This window comes from Mesoplodon bidens (genome assembly GCF_964165515.1).
Source record: "Mesoplodon bidens genome assembly, chromosome: 19".
In the NCBI taxonomy this organism is placed as follows: Eukaryota; Metazoa; Chordata; class Mammalia; order Artiodactyla; family Ziphiidae; genus Mesoplodon; species Mesoplodon bidens.
Window position 1 is genome coordinate 31,988,895 of NC_138179.1, and position 15,442 is coordinate 32,004,336.

The 15,442-nt window shown below is 47.6% G+C and overlaps 1 long non-coding RNA gene across 2 annotated transcripts in view; it reads right to left on the reverse strand.

Moving 5' to 3' along the window:
- LOC308606711 overlaps nucleotides 1–14,371 on the reverse strand; it is a 34,127-nt gene extending 19,756 nt beyond the window's left edge. The window contains exons 1-2 of one of the 2 annotated variants that reach the window (XR_014013887.1): nucleotides 14,046–14,371; nucleotides 6,736–6,807 (exon numbers count right to left, since the gene is read on the reverse strand). This is a non-coding gene — a long non-coding RNA (uncharacterized lncRNA). The remainder of the gene's footprint in view (nucleotides 1–6,735; nucleotides 6,808–14,045) is intronic. The other variant, XR_014013886.1, reaches the window with a different exon arrangement.
- Between the last annotated feature and the right edge of the window lie 1,071 nt (nucleotides 14,372–15,442).

Consider the following 15,442-nt stretch of genomic DNA (forward strand, 5'->3'; position numbering starts at 1 on the left):
CATATGATCATCTCAATAGATGCAGAGAAAGCTTTCGACAAAATTCAACACCCATTTATGATAAAAACCCTGCAGAAAGTAGGCATAGAGGGAACTTTCCTCAACATAATAAAGACCATATATGGCAAACCCACAGCCAACATTGTCCTCAATGGTGAAAAACTGAAACCATTTCCACTAAGATCAGGAACAAGACAAGGTTGCCCACTCTCACCACTCTTATTCAACTTAGTTTTGGAAGTTTTAGCCACAGCAATCAGAGAAGAAAAGGAAATAAAAGGAATCCAGATCAGAAAAGAAGAAGTAAAGCTGTCACTGTTTGCAGATGACATGATACTATACATAGAGAATCCTAAAGATGCTACCAGAAAACTACTAGAGCTAATCAATGAATTTGGTAAAGTAGCAGGATACAAAATTAATGCACAGAAATCTCTGGCATACCTATATACTAATGATGAAAAATCTGAAAGTGAAATCAAGAAAACACTCCCATTTACCACTGCAACAAAAAGAATAAAATATCTAGGAATAAACCTACCTAAGGAGACAAAAGACCTGTATGCAGAAAATTATAAGACACTGATGAAAGAAATGAAAGATGATACAAATAGATGGAGAGATATACCATGTTCTTGGATTGGAAGAATCAACATTGTGAAAATGACTCTACTACCCAAAGCAACCTACAGATTCAGTGCAATCCCTATCAAACTACCACTGGCATTTTTCACAGAACTAGAACAAAAGATTTCACAATTTGTATGGAAACACAAAAGACCCCAAATAGCCAAAGCAATCGTGAGAACGAAAAATGGAGCTGGAGGAATCAGGCTCCCTGACTTCAGACTATACTACAAAGCTACAGTAATCAAGACAGTATGGTACTGGCACAAAAACAGAAAGATAGATCAATGGAACAGGATAAAATGCCCAGAGATAAACCCACGCACATACGGTCACCTTATCTTTGATAAAGGAAGCAGGAATGTACAGTGGAGAAAGGACAGCCTCTTCAATAAGCGGTGCTGGGAAAACTGGACAGGGACATGTAAAAGTATGAGATTAGATCACTCCCTAACACCATACACAAAAATAAGCTCAAAATGGATTAAAGACCTAAATGTAAGGCCAGACACTATCAAACTCTTAGAGGAAAACATAGGCAGAACACTCTATGACATAAATCACAGCAAGATCCTTTTGGACCCACCTCCTAGAGAAATGGAAATAAAAACAAAGATAAACAAATGGGACCTAATGAAACTTCAAAGCTTTTGCACAGCAAAGGAAACCATAAACAAGACCAAAAGACAGCCCTCAGAATGGGAGAAAATATTTGCAAATGAAGCAATTGACAAAGGATTAATCTCCAAAATTTATAAGCAGCTCATGCAGCTCAATAACAAAAAGACAAACAACCCAATCCAAAAATGGGCAGAAGACCTAAATAGACATTTCTCCACAGAAGATATACAGACTGCCAACAAACACATGAAAGAATGCTCAACATCTTTAATCATTAGAGAAATGCAAATCAAAACTACAATGAGATATCATCTCACACCAGTCAGAGTGGCCATCATCAAAAAATCTAGAAACAATAAATGCTGGAGAGGGTGTGGAAAAAAGGAACACTCTTACACTGGTGGTGGGAATGTGAATTGGTACAGCCACTATGGAGAACAGTATGGAGGTTCCTTAAAAAACTACAAATAGAACTACCATATGACCCAGCAATCCCACTACTGGGCATATACCCTGAGAAAACCATAATTCAAAAAGAGTCATGTACCAAAATGTTCATAGCAGCCCTATTTACAATAGCCCGGAGATGTAAACAACCTAAGTGTCCATCATCGGATGAATGGATAAAGAAGATATGGCATATACATACAATGGAGTGTTACTCAGCCATAAAAAGAAATGAAATTGAGCTATTTGTAATGAGCTGGATAGACCCAGAGTCTGTCATACAGAGTGAAGTAAGTCAGAAAGAGAAAGACAAATACCGTATGCTAACACATATATATGGAATTTAAAGAGAAAAAAATGTCATGAAGAACCTAGGGGTAAGACAGGAATAAAGACACAGACCTACTAGAGAATGGACTTGAGGATATGGGGAGGGGGAAGGGTAAGCTGTGACAAAGCGAAAGAGAGGCATGGACATATATACACTACCAAACGTAAGGTACATAGCTAGTGGGAAGCAGCCGCAGAGCCCAGGGAGATCAGCTCGGTGCTTTGTGACCGCCTGGAGGGGTGGGATAGGGAGGGTGGGAGGGAGACACAAGAGGGAGGGGATATGGGAACATATGTATATGTATAATTGATTCATTTTGTTATAAAGCAGAAACTAACACACCATTGTTAAGCAATTATACTCCAATAAAGATGTAAAAAAATGCATTCTAGCCAAATTAATGTACACATTCAATGCAATCCCTACCAAAAGTCCAATGACATTTTCCATAAAAACAGAACAAACAATCTTAAGACGTGTGTGGAACCACAATGGACACAGAAGAGCCAAAGCGACCCTGAGGAAGGAGAACGGGCGGAGGCATCTCGCTCCCTGACTTCACACTTCATTACGAAGCTGCAGTCCCAAAAAAGTGTGGAATTGGCACAAAAACAGGCACACGGACCAGAGGAACAGAGCAGAGAGCCCAGGAATCAACCTACAGGTATGTGATCAGTTGATTCACAAGAAAGGAGCCAAGAACATACACCAGGGAAAGGTCAGTCCCCTCAATGAACGGTGCTGGGAAAACCAGAGACCACAGGCCAAAGAACAACGCTGTACTCTGTCTACACCACACACAAAAGGGGCCAAAATCCCAGTTTTCCACATCAAGCCCTTCCTCTCCTGGGTCCTCTAAAGACAGACACCCTCAGCGGTCAGCCACGCACAGGAACCTTCTCCCCACTTTTCCTCACCTTCTCCCTCAGCGGCATCACCTCCCGGCAGGTCCTGAGGAGACCAGGCTCCTGTCAGCATGAACTGGACCCCCCAGTGTCCCAAAGCTGAAGCCCCAGCAGGTCCTGAGGAGACCCGGCTTCCGTTAGTGTGGACTCGACCCCGGGTTGTCCCGAAGACCGGCTGTCAGCATGGACTCGGCCCCGCGTGTCGCAGAAGCCAAAGCCCCAGCGGGTCCTGAGGAGGCAGGGCTCCCGTCAGCTGCGCGCCGCGCCAAGTCTGCAGGCAGAATGCACCTTCCCACGGAGGCTCAGGGAGGCGGGCTCGCGTTCCCTGCCAGCCAATGGGAACGTGCAGACCAAGCCACCTCCCAGTTCAGTGGAGGCCCCGCCCCCTGAAGGCACTTCCCGCTGCATCCACTAAACTGTGGAAATGCAAACTGAAATACAGTCAAGTATCCTATGACTTCTCCAAAATAGTTAAGAAACAATTAACTGGAAACTGTATGAAATGAAATGACTAGACACAAACTTTAAAACTTACACCAAACTCACTCAAATTTATTAACAGACATTGAAAATGTGAAACTATCAAAATTACAGAGATAAACACAGAAATACATGACCTTGGATTTAGTCTCTCGATCACGAGCTTTGAGTTTTAACACATAACACAAAAAGCCAATCCACAAAAGAAAAAAGTAATATTATGGACTTTATCAAATTAAAGATTTCTACTCTCAAAGACATTATTCAGAAAATCAACAGACAAGACACAAACTGGGAGAAAAATATTTGCAAAACTTGTATCTGATAAAGGATCTGGACTCAGAATAGACAAAGACCTCTAAAACAACCCCATAAAAAAAATGGGTGAGGATCTGATCTTAACAGACACCCAGACAAAAAAGATATACAGATAGTAAAAATCATACAAAAACAAGCTCAACATCATATACCATTAGGGAATTACAAATTAAAATCATGAGATATCACAGCACACCTATTAGCACTGCTAAACTCCAAAAATATGACAATACCAATTGCTAGAGGGTGAGGAACAACAGGAACTCTCCCTCATTGCCAGTGGGATGCATGTACAGCCACTTTGTAAGACAATTTGGCAGTTTTTTCCAAAGCTAAACAAGTCTCACCTTGGGATCCAACAATTGTGCTTCCAGTATCTAGGCAACTGCTTTGAAAATCTATGTCCAAATGCAAACAAGGATGCAATTATGCACAGGAGCACTATTCATAATGGCTAAAAACTTGAAGAAATCGGCATATCCTTCAAGAGATGAATGTATAAGCATCCATGTCAAGGCAAGTAGCATATGCCACCCCAAAATATCTCTCTCTGGCATGAGGATTATTTCAGTCTGATTTTTTTTAAAAAAGGGAATCTCAGAAAACTGAGTAGAGACTGCCCTTTTGTGAAGGACATTTACAATAGAGAAATCTCCATTTATAAGGGTATGTCCCACTTTGCACCAGAAATAGAAGGATAATGAAATCTCAAGTAACACTTATCAATGGAGATGTCCTGACTTAAATGTGCAAACAATCATACCCTTGCTTACTGTGCCTTGCACAATAACCTGACATAATTGGCCTTCCCCCCTTCCCCAACATCTTTCTTCTGTTTTTAGCTGAAGACAGTATTTAAGGGGATCATTTCAGGGAGTGACTCAGTTTTCCTTGCTATCACCCCTGTATTCAGAAGGTATACATGTTATTAAATTTCTGTTTTTCTCCTGGTAATCTTGTCTTTTATTACAGGGGTGGGGGGTCCTCAACCAAGAACCTAGAAAAATAGAGGGGAAATTGTTTTTCCTCCCATACACGTGCACTGGAATACTACTCAGCAGAAAGGAATGCACCATCAACCTATGGAAAGACATGGATATATCCTCAGTATATATTGCTAAGTGAAAGAATCCAGTCTGAGGAGGCTGCACACAGTATGACCCCACTGATGCCATTCCGGGAAAGGCAAAGCTACATAGATGATAAGCAGATCATGGGGTGGGGGGTTTGAAGTGTTCCACGTGATACTCTAGGGTGGATACCTGTCACTATGCATTTGTCTAAGCCCACAGATGTGCAGAGCCCAAGGGGCCAATCATAATCTATTCAAATTTAGTTATTTAGGATGTAGGCGTGTTGCAGGATGGAATACATAATGTAACAAGAGTCTAAATGTATTAGAAATATATGGAAATAACTCACTGTAGGGGATGGGGTAAAAGGTGCTGACCTAAGTTACCTTTGGTAATGAATGGAATCTGTAGACTAAAGGCAAAATGGACCATATATAAACAGTGGGCTTTATTTTATGAAGCTCTTTCCAGGGTGTAGTAGCTAACAATTCTGAAACCTCTGCACATGTAACCTGGAAAGGAGCAATGCACAGATAAATGGCAGATGGTGGGAGCCAGGCTCCTTGCTGTGGGGGTGGGAAGTTACAGATAAGCAAGGGGAGAGCCTCTGCCCTCATAATCCTGGATCTGGGCTTCCTGGAAGGATGCTGACTGGCTGGGGGAAACACACAGATCTTCACACTGGGAAGACCCTGCAGACACAGGAACTTCACGCCCCATCTTTCCACCCATATCTACTGGAAACACCCAGTCCTTTGTAATCAGTCACTTGCAGCTTTTAAGACATTCTCATCCCTAAGCAGATAAAGGAGCATAAGGGTCTTGCTTACCCCTAAGCTGTCCCAGAATCCAGGCCCTGGGGGTAGAGCCAGGTTGGAGGCTCCTGGGCCTCTGACCAGCAGGTGAGAGGAAGGAGGAGGACCAGACCTGAGGACAGAGGTTCCCTGAAGTCTGTGAGCCCCGGTGCCCCGATGGGATTCATTCCCAGTGCGGACATGGGCGGGGCCTGCAGTGGTTCTGTGTTCGCCCTGGGCCCCTTTGATGAAGCCATGGCAGCACTGGGCCCAGATGTCTCCTGGCGGTGTCTCAAACTCTGACACAACGGTTTTACAATGGAACAAGAGAATGAAGGTCAGCCCCTGACGGCCACTCGTTTCTGCCTCTGAGTTGCTTCCACCAGGACCGCAGTCACCTGCACGTAGTCTGCTGTGACCTAACTGCCCCCATTGGCCTTTCCTCTCCCTCCCTGTGATGATTCTAGTGACACTTCTAGCCCAGACCCCTCTCTCAGGCCAGAAGCCTCTGTCCAGCCACTGCATCCCCATCTCCCTTGGGGACTAACAGGCCCCCTCAGAGGACTGGGATCCCGCAGCTCCCCACACCCAGGAGCAGCCCCACCTTCTCAGGTTGCTGAGCCCAGGCACTGGGTGTAACCGAGCAGGACCCTATGGGGCTTTCCCAGGACAGACCCCTCCCCCACATCCTCTGCTGTAGGTCCTCTCTGCAGTACCTGGATAACAGTATCTGATGCACACTTCCTGGGTTGTTTTACAGATGCTAAAACCACCACCAAGTGGAAGAAACTAACTACTTGATGATCATGAACAGGTAGCCCCAGAGATTCTGCTGCCTAAGAATTTATAATGTTAACTGCCTGTTACCTCATCTTCAACCAGAGAATTGTGCACCAGCTGATCACATACCCTGCGACCCCCCTCCTTCACCTGGCCTTTAAAATTGCCTTGCTGAAATCCCTCAGGGAGTTCGGGGTTTCAGAGCACAAGCCACCTGGCCTCCTTGTATTGGCACTTTTACAATTAAAGCTGCACTTTTCTTCACCACAGCCGGTGTCAGTAGATTGGCTTTACTGCACTCGGGCAAGTGGACCCAAGTTTGGTTAGGTAACACTGGGGTCTCCAAGGCTCCCACTCACCTTGTGCCCCAGTGACTGTCATCTGCTCCTCCAGAGTCTTGTAGCAAAAATAGAAATGAAGTTTTCCCTCCCCTGAGAACAAGGAAAATAAAGGGAACAGTGAACAGGCTAGATAAGAAACATAACCTGGACTGAAAGAGTTCATCAATTCTCATTTTACTTTGTCACTAATTTGTAGTAACTAGATTGGTACTTTACAAAGCTAACCTCACTCCCTGACACTATGTAATTTACATTCGGCACCCATCACCCCTGACTCTGTGTGAGTTACATCCCCTGCCTCTCACTCCCTAACCTTATTATGTCCAGCACTTACATTCTATACGCCCCTCATAACAAATCACCCCCTAGTTTTTCAGTTCAGAAACAAGTTCATCGGCCGATAAACCAGAGACAAACATACCAGACTGCTGGACCCCAATTACCAGGCAGCCTGACGCCAACTATGACTGTTTTGAAATAATGCAAAGGAAAGGAGGAATGTAAGACCTTCACTACTTTGATCCTTATCCTATACACTGGACTTCGAGAGCCCCACATATAAAATCTTCCCTGGGGCTTCCCTGGTGGCGCAGTGGTTGGGAGTCCGCCTGCCAATGCAGGGGACACGGGTTCGTGCCCCGGTCCGGGAAGATCCCACATGCCGCGGAGCGGCTGGGCCCGTGAGCCATGGCTGCTGAGCCTGCGCGTCCGGAGCCTGTGCTCCGCGGCGGGAGAGGCCACAACGGTGAGAGGCCCGCGTATCGCAAAAAAAAATAAAAAATCTTCCCTGATTCTCAAGGAGGTATGCCCAGTTCTTGAGGCGCTAGCTGGCTGTGTCTTCCCTGCTGCCTGGCAGAAAAATAAAGCCATCTCTCTTTTCCTCCAAAATCCCTGTCTCCGTATTTCTGTTTGGCCTCGGTGCACAGGGAAGCCGATACTTCGACAATAGTCTGTGGCCAGCTCCCACACTAATTCACCTCTACGCCCACAGCCCTGGCCCAAGCCCGATCTTGTGCCTGGTTCCTCCATCAGGCCTGACAAAGCTCCCTGCCGGCACGGTGCATTTCATATCCCATCCCAATGTGGTCTTTCTGAAGCACAAACGAGACTGACTCTCTCCCACCTGTAATCCCCCAAAGTTTCCCCACTTTCGCTAGGGTATCTGCTGGGAGAGACATCTGCCAAGGCCTTGCGAGTCCCCGGCATCCCCACTAGGCTGCTGGCTCCTGGGTTCCCTGACAATGAGCACCTCGGCAGGCCAGGTGACACGGCAGGAAACCCCAGAACTGCTCACCTCAGGAGGGGACTGGCACTGCCACGGCCTGATCAAAGAGAGCAGAGAAGGGTTCCCCAGCTGGCACACAAACTCTGCATGAGTGGCCTCTCCTTGAGCCATTATATCACCTCGTGTGACTTGAGGGAAGGAAGGACCGAAGCACACTTGGTTCCTAAGGAGGATGTTATAGGCTCAGTCACGTCCCCCCAAATTCACAGGCTGAATCCCTAACCCACAGGACCCCAGGATGTGGCTGTATTTGGAGATGGGATTTTTAAAGAGGTGATCAAGGTAAAAATGAGGTCACTAGGGTGGATCCTAATCCAATAGGATTGATGTCCTACAAGAGGAGACTAGGACACAGATAGGCACAGGGGGAGACCATGTGAGGACCTGGGGAGAAGATGGCTGTCTAAGCACCAAGGAGAGAGGCCTGAGGAGAAGCCAGCGTGCAGACACCTTGATCTCTGACAGCATCCAGGACTGGGAGATAGGTCTGTTATGCCCTGCCTGTGGTATTTGATACGGCAGCCCCGAGCAGACTCACACGCAGAGTAACTCAGGGCTCAGACTGGACAGAGCCCACTCTCCATCCGCCTGTATGGGAGTTACAGGATCCTCAGGAACTGAGGAGGGTGTCCCTGATGGGAGGCACAAGATAGAAGATGCTAGGCATTAACATGACTGCATTCATGTTAAACGTGCCTGAAATCCATTCACACGAGATGGTTTTGTACTGTATGTACATCGGCACCTTCAGTCTGAACTGAAGATCTTTGGCTTCACCAGCTCCACTGAAAGCATTAGCTTCACCTGCTGTGGACTGTCTCCTATAGGATTTCCAGAACCACAAAGCATCGAAGCTTCACAGGCCCCAGAGTCTGTGCACTAGCGTCCAGGCGACCCTCACAGGAGAGCCGTGCAGCTGCCCATGAGAAACCATTTCCCTTTTTCCTGTTCACAGCTACCCTGCACCTCCCAGCCTTCCCACCCCTTACAGCTGGGGTGCAGTGCCTCGTGTTACCAAGGGGAAGGGGTGGAGGTGGTGAGGGCCTTGACCAGCCTGCATCCTAGGATGGAGGGCATGATGCCCACCTGGTCACCCCACCCTGCTGGTTGGAGCCCTCACCTGGAAGCAGGGAGGAGAAACAAGGGTGACAGAGCCTGGGCCCCGACACCCACCTGCCCTGGACTCTCACAAGAAGGGGACAGAGACATCTTGAGCTTCAGCCCAGTTTGGGGAGACACTTTGTTCCAGCAACAAACATTTGCCTTAAAAGCCAAGGTGCTTTACAAACACCTCCCCAGCTGTCACAGAAAGGCTTAATCTCATCACACTTTTTGCAAACCCCAGCTCAAGGTGAGACCACCTCTCAGGTGATGGTGCTTCAGAGCAGCCCCTTTAAAAGATCCCTGGCGTTCAGCTCTCCCAGCCCTGCCTTCAGTTTAAGGGAGAAGTTTCCTTGACAACCTTGACAAACCTGCTCAGTTTCCTTGACAACCAAGCTTCGCAATCTCCCAAACTCTTCTCCTTCAAACATTCCTACTCTAGGCTGGATGAGCCTAAAGTGACAGTGCTGTCATCATGTGCCAGAGAGTGACTCCTCCAAGCCCGTAGTTATTGGTTACATGATGCTATCGATGATGAAATCCCAGAAGAGCCAGCTTTGCAACAACTTCTGGGCTTGGCACTGGGTCCCTTTCCACGGACAGAGTGGAGTGGCTGTTTCCACGTGCCCCATGGTGGAAGAGCTCACCTAATGGTACCAGGCCTTGATCCTTTCCAGGTGATTCCAGGGTCCTCATTCTCCCCAGACCCTCACCCACACGGCTGCTGTCTGTGCCAGTCTATACGGGACCTTGGTAATCTCCTAAAATGAGGGTTATTTTATACACAAATAATGGGTTGAATGCTGGCCCCAAAAGATGTGTCCCCCCAGAACACGTGAACAGGACCATATCTGGGAAAAGGGTCTTTGTATATATAGTTAAGGATCTCAAGATGAGGTCATGTTGGGTTAGGGTGGCCCACAATCCAATTGAGAGAGTCCTTATGAGAGACAAAACAGGAGAGACTCAGACACAGAGGAGAAGCCATGTGATGACGAAGGCAGAGATGGGAGGGATGCAGCCTCAAGACTGGGGACGCCTGGAGCCCCCAGAAGCTGGAAAAGGCAGGAAGAACCCTATCCTGGAGCCTCTGGAGGGACTTCCATCCTGCAACACCTTGATCTCAGATGTCTGGTCTCCAGGACTGGGGGAGGATGAATTCCTGTTGTTTTAAACCACCCAGCTTCTCGTCAGTTTTTACAGAAGCCACAGAACAGTCACACAGACCCTACTCTGTAGGATCCTGGAAGTGCGGGTCTCACTAAAGGCAGATAGAGGCTGGATTACAGAACCCTTAGAGTCGGCACTGAGCCCCAGAAATCCTAAAGCAGTGTCTGGACACCAGAATGTTGAGGGGTCAATTCGGATGCCCAGCCCCAAGGGTACCGGCTGCACACGGCCTCCCCAGGTTTTTTCGCCTGTACCTGTTAGGGGTAAGTATTTTCATTCTGATTCAGGACTTCTGATGTCACCGTTCACGTTGCTAATTAAGAACCCACTAGTTACACAGATGAAAACCCTATCAGGACACTTGCTCCAGTGGTAAACAATTCTGAAGTTGGTCAGAGGTGGGGAATCGTCTCCCATGCAGCCAGCAGCCCCCCTGCAAGGAGCATCCTCATTGCAAAGCTGAGGGACTGTGCCGAGGCGTCTGTGAGTAAACGTGAGCTGAGCCCCAGGCCAGCTGCTGCTGAACTGTTCCCACCCTTCCCAGGTAAAACACCTGAATGTGTGCAAAGACGAAAGCCTAGAGGAAGGGCCGTGGAGCCCCCCAGCCACAGCACGCAGGCCGACTTGGTGCCTGCAGGCCAGCCAGGATGGTCCTGGCCCCGGGCGCTCTTCTGGAAGCTTTCCACTTCCCTGCTTGAGGTACCCCTCCTGTCCTGGCCCCCACTGCTTTTTTCCTTCCTCACCTCTGCCTGGGGAGAAATTCCAGTGGCAGGTATGGGTGACACATCCCCTTGCTTAGCAGGTGGCAGCCTGGCAACTCCCGCAGAAAGTCCAGCAGAGCCCCACGCACACCAGGCCACCCACAGAGCCGTGGGCCCTACTCCCTTCCACCAGCCCAGCCCCGAGACTGCTGACAGGGCAGAGAATATGGCATCAGGCACAGCTGCAGGTAATCTTGCTGCCTGGAGGGGTGTTTATATTGACCTCAACCCAGGCACACCTGGGGAGGGCTGGCCGGCAGGGTCAGGCTGCCCAGGTCAGCCAATCCTCGCCCCTCAGGGGCTCACAGTTGCAGAAAATGGGCCGTGCTGCACTGGCCAGGTCCAAGGAACAGGTGTGGCATCCTGAGAGTCAGGATAGACGTGGGGCTGCAGCTCTGGCATGTTTTCTAATCATTTTAACTGGCCCATGAGTGGGAGACAATTTCAAAAAGACCGTCTCCTCACAAAAGGAATCCAGGAGTCAGGGAGAGGAGGGGTGGTGGGTGGAGACAGAGGCCTGGTGCCCTGGCTGCAGTGGGAGCCTCTGGAAGACCCGATGGAAGGAGGCCGCACAGAGTGACGCCCAGGGTCACAGGCCTGTCGGAGCTGCTGTGTGTTAGTTCAGGTCCTGCTCTGAGGTGCTCAGGGTCAGCTCTGACCGACAGGTGGGCTGGGGGTGCTTTGCAATGCAGGCTACGTGCACGGTTCCTGTGTGCCCAGCCCTGCCGGGTGCCTGCCCAGGGGAGCTCCGTATCCTGGGAGGGGCCTGAACACGAGAGCCCCGTGGGCTGCTGGGTAGCTGCACAGGTGAGCTCCATACCCTGCGAGGGGCCTGACCATGTGAGCCCTGCATCACCCTTCCCAGGAGGGAGGGTGTAGGGAAACCCTGCATGACCTCTGAGGCCCTAAGAACACTGGACTGAGGTTGAGTTCAATTGGAAACAGTGAGGGACCAGAGCAGACACTTCACTCATCTTCTATCAGGGCTCAGGGCTGGAGGAGCAGAAAACAACGGCCGAGCTCAGCCTTGACCCTAATCCCGACACTGATCCTCACCCTAGACTCTGATCCTGACCCTAAGCCCTGACCTAACCTTAGCCCTAACCCGTATCCTAAACCTGTACCGTACTGTAACCCATACTCTACCTATATCCTACCTGTACCCTAATTCTAGCCCATGTCCTAACACCCACTCTAACACAGGACCCTAACACCCTGAGACCAAAACCATAAACCTTAAGCAATAAACAAAACCACAACCATAACCAAAACCATAAACCATAAAATGTATTCATTAACCATATGCATAAATGTCATAACTGTAAACGTAACCATAAGACGTAAACCATAACAGCAACCATAAACCATACACAGCCCCAACCCTAATGCTAACCCTCCAAACCACTTACACCAAGCCAAATCTAATCAAATTATACAAATACATCATAAAAAAGAAAACTACCCCAGCATACCTTATAAAGATGAATGTAAAAATCTATCACAAAATAATAGCAACAGGAAACCAAAAGAACATTAAATGGATAATGCCATAACCAAGTATCTCTACACCAGAAATTTCAGGTTGTTCAACATATTAAAATTAAGCAATGTAATAAACCACAATAAAAGTGTGAAGTAAAACACATGATCATATCATTTAATGCAGAAAAAGCTACAATCAAAAACCAGTGTTATTTCATGATACAAACACTCAAGGAAGCAGGAATAAAAGGAAATTTGTTCAATATGGAAAAGAGTAGTACAAAAAGCCACAGCAAACATCATGCTCAATGTTAAAGACGGAAAGATTTACTCCTGAAATCAGGAACGAGGCCAGTAAGCTGGTCTTCATCATTGTTACTCAATAGGATGCCGGAAGTCCTACCCAGAGTATTGAGGAAAGAAATAAGAGGCATCCATGTGTGAATGGAAAAATTCAAACTGTGTCTCTTCACAGAACACAGATCACATCATTTTATATATAAAACTACCTATAATGAACAAAAAATTATTTGAGCTAGTCAACTAATGCAGCAAAGTTATAGAACAAAATATCAATTCACAAAAATCTATCTTACATGTATACACGAGCAATAAATAACCAGAAAAAGCATTTATGATAACAATTTCACTGCAAATAATGTCAACGTCAATATTTAGGAATATATTTAGTCAAGATACAAGACTTGTTTTATGTGTGTAAATTTATATGTTTGAAATTACTGGAAAGTAAATTACTTTTCAAAACACCATGTCAATAGCATGTCCGAAAAGCAGAGAAAACATCAAGCTTCCATAGAGCAGCCAAGCCCTACCCAGATCCAGTTCACCCAAAGTCCACACGTCATTTAGAGGCACTGTGGGAAGGTTATATTAGGAGCCACTGTCCTCCGTGTTGTGGACGACCTAGATACAGTAGAAACGGTGGGATTTTGGAATTCCAATTTTCCACTTCGTTCCCCAAAAAAACTATTAGAACTAATAACTGAATTCGGTAAACTTGCAAAATCAATACACAGAAATCAGTTGCATTTCCAAACACTAATAATGAACCATCAGAAAGATGCTCCTAAGACGCGTGTGGAGCCACAAAGGACCCCGAAGAGCCAAGGCAACCCTGAGGAAGGAGAACGGGCCCGAGGCACCTCCCTCCCTGACTTCACACTACCTGGCAAAGCTACAGTCCCCAAAACAGTGCGGAACTGGCTCAAAACAGGCGCACAGGCCAGAGGGACGGGACGGAGAGCCCAGAATCCACCCCGCACGGGGAGGGGGCGGGCGTTAATTTACGACAAGGGGGCCAAGGACACACCGAGCGGAAGGGCAGCCCCACGGTAAACGGTGCTGGGAAGACTGCACACCCCATAACCCACGCGGCTCCACCGCGCACCAGCCTGACCAAAACCCCAGCTTTGCACACCAAGCCCTTCTGGGTCGCACGAAGACGGGCCCCCTCAGCCGTCAGTCGCCCCCAGGAAGCTTCTCCCCACTTTTCCTCACTGTCTCCTCACCTTTTCCGCCGGCGTTGCCGGCGTCCTCGGGAAACCCAGCTCCCGTCAGCATGGACGCAGCCCCACTTTGTCCTGAAGCCGAAACCCCAGCGAGTCCTGAGAAGACCGAGCTCCTGTCAGCAGAGACGCTGAGCCCAGCGTCCCAGCCGCAGCCCCGGCGGTGCCCGAGGAGACACAACTCCCCTCAGCTGCGCTCAGAGCCGAGTCCGCGGGGAACGCGCATGCGCTGTGGGGGTCAGAGAGGCGGGCTCAGCGCCACCCTGTGGTCGGTGCGGGAAGTGGTCGGTTACTGGAGACAGCGCCCCCTGCTGGCGGAACTGCTGAATCTGTTAAACCGTGGAAATTCAAACTGAAATGGAGACAAATATCCCAAAAGTTTTCAGAAAACAGTTAGGGAACAATTAACTGAGAAAGGAGAAGAGGCTGGAGGCATCTCCCTACTGGACTTCACACACTGTTGAAAAGCTACAGTCGCCGAAACAGTGTGGAATTGGAACAAAAACAGGTGCAGGGACCAGAGGAACCAGACAGAGAGCCCAGAATTCAACACGCACGGATGGGGTCGGTTAATTTATGACAAAGGGGCCAAGGACACACCGAGGGGAAGGACAGTCCCCACCCGTAAACAGTGCTGGGAAAACTGGACACCCCATAACTCCAACAAACTGGAAACCATTTGGAATGCAATGAACGAAGATGCAAACTTTACAACCTACACCAAATTCACTCAAAGTTATTCACAGACAAAATGTAAATACAAAACTATTCAAAATTATGGAAGCAAAAGTAGAAGACAATTGACAATGAGCTTGAGTTTGGTCATGAAGATCATGAGCTTTGGAGTTTTAACACACAACACAAAAAGGCAATCTACAAAGAAAAACAAGGAATACTGTGGACTTTATAAAATTAAAGATATCTACTCCATGAAAGACCTTACTCAGAAAAGCAAAAGACAAGTCACAAACTGGGAGAAAAATACTTACAAACACACATCTGATGAAGGATTTGTCTCAAAACATACGAAGAATGCTAACACAAACAACCCCATGAAAAATAGGGAAAGATCTGACTGGACACCTGGCCAAAGAAGATACACAGACAGTACACAGAACTATGCCCAGGACTAAGGGGCAGAAAAACAATGGTCCAGCTCAACTCCCTGAATAATGTGTGACCCTGGACTAGTCCTGTTCTTCCTGGAGGCATCAGAGAGATGGAGAGGGAAGAAGGGGAAGAGGGCCAGATATGCTGACACAGAACTCTAACCCTGACCACACTCCTCGCTTTCATTCAACATAATTAAATAAAAAGAAATAAGAGAAATCTGATGGCAGAGGAAAAAGTAAAACTGTCACTCTTTGTAGATGACATGACACTCTATGTAGAAAATGCTG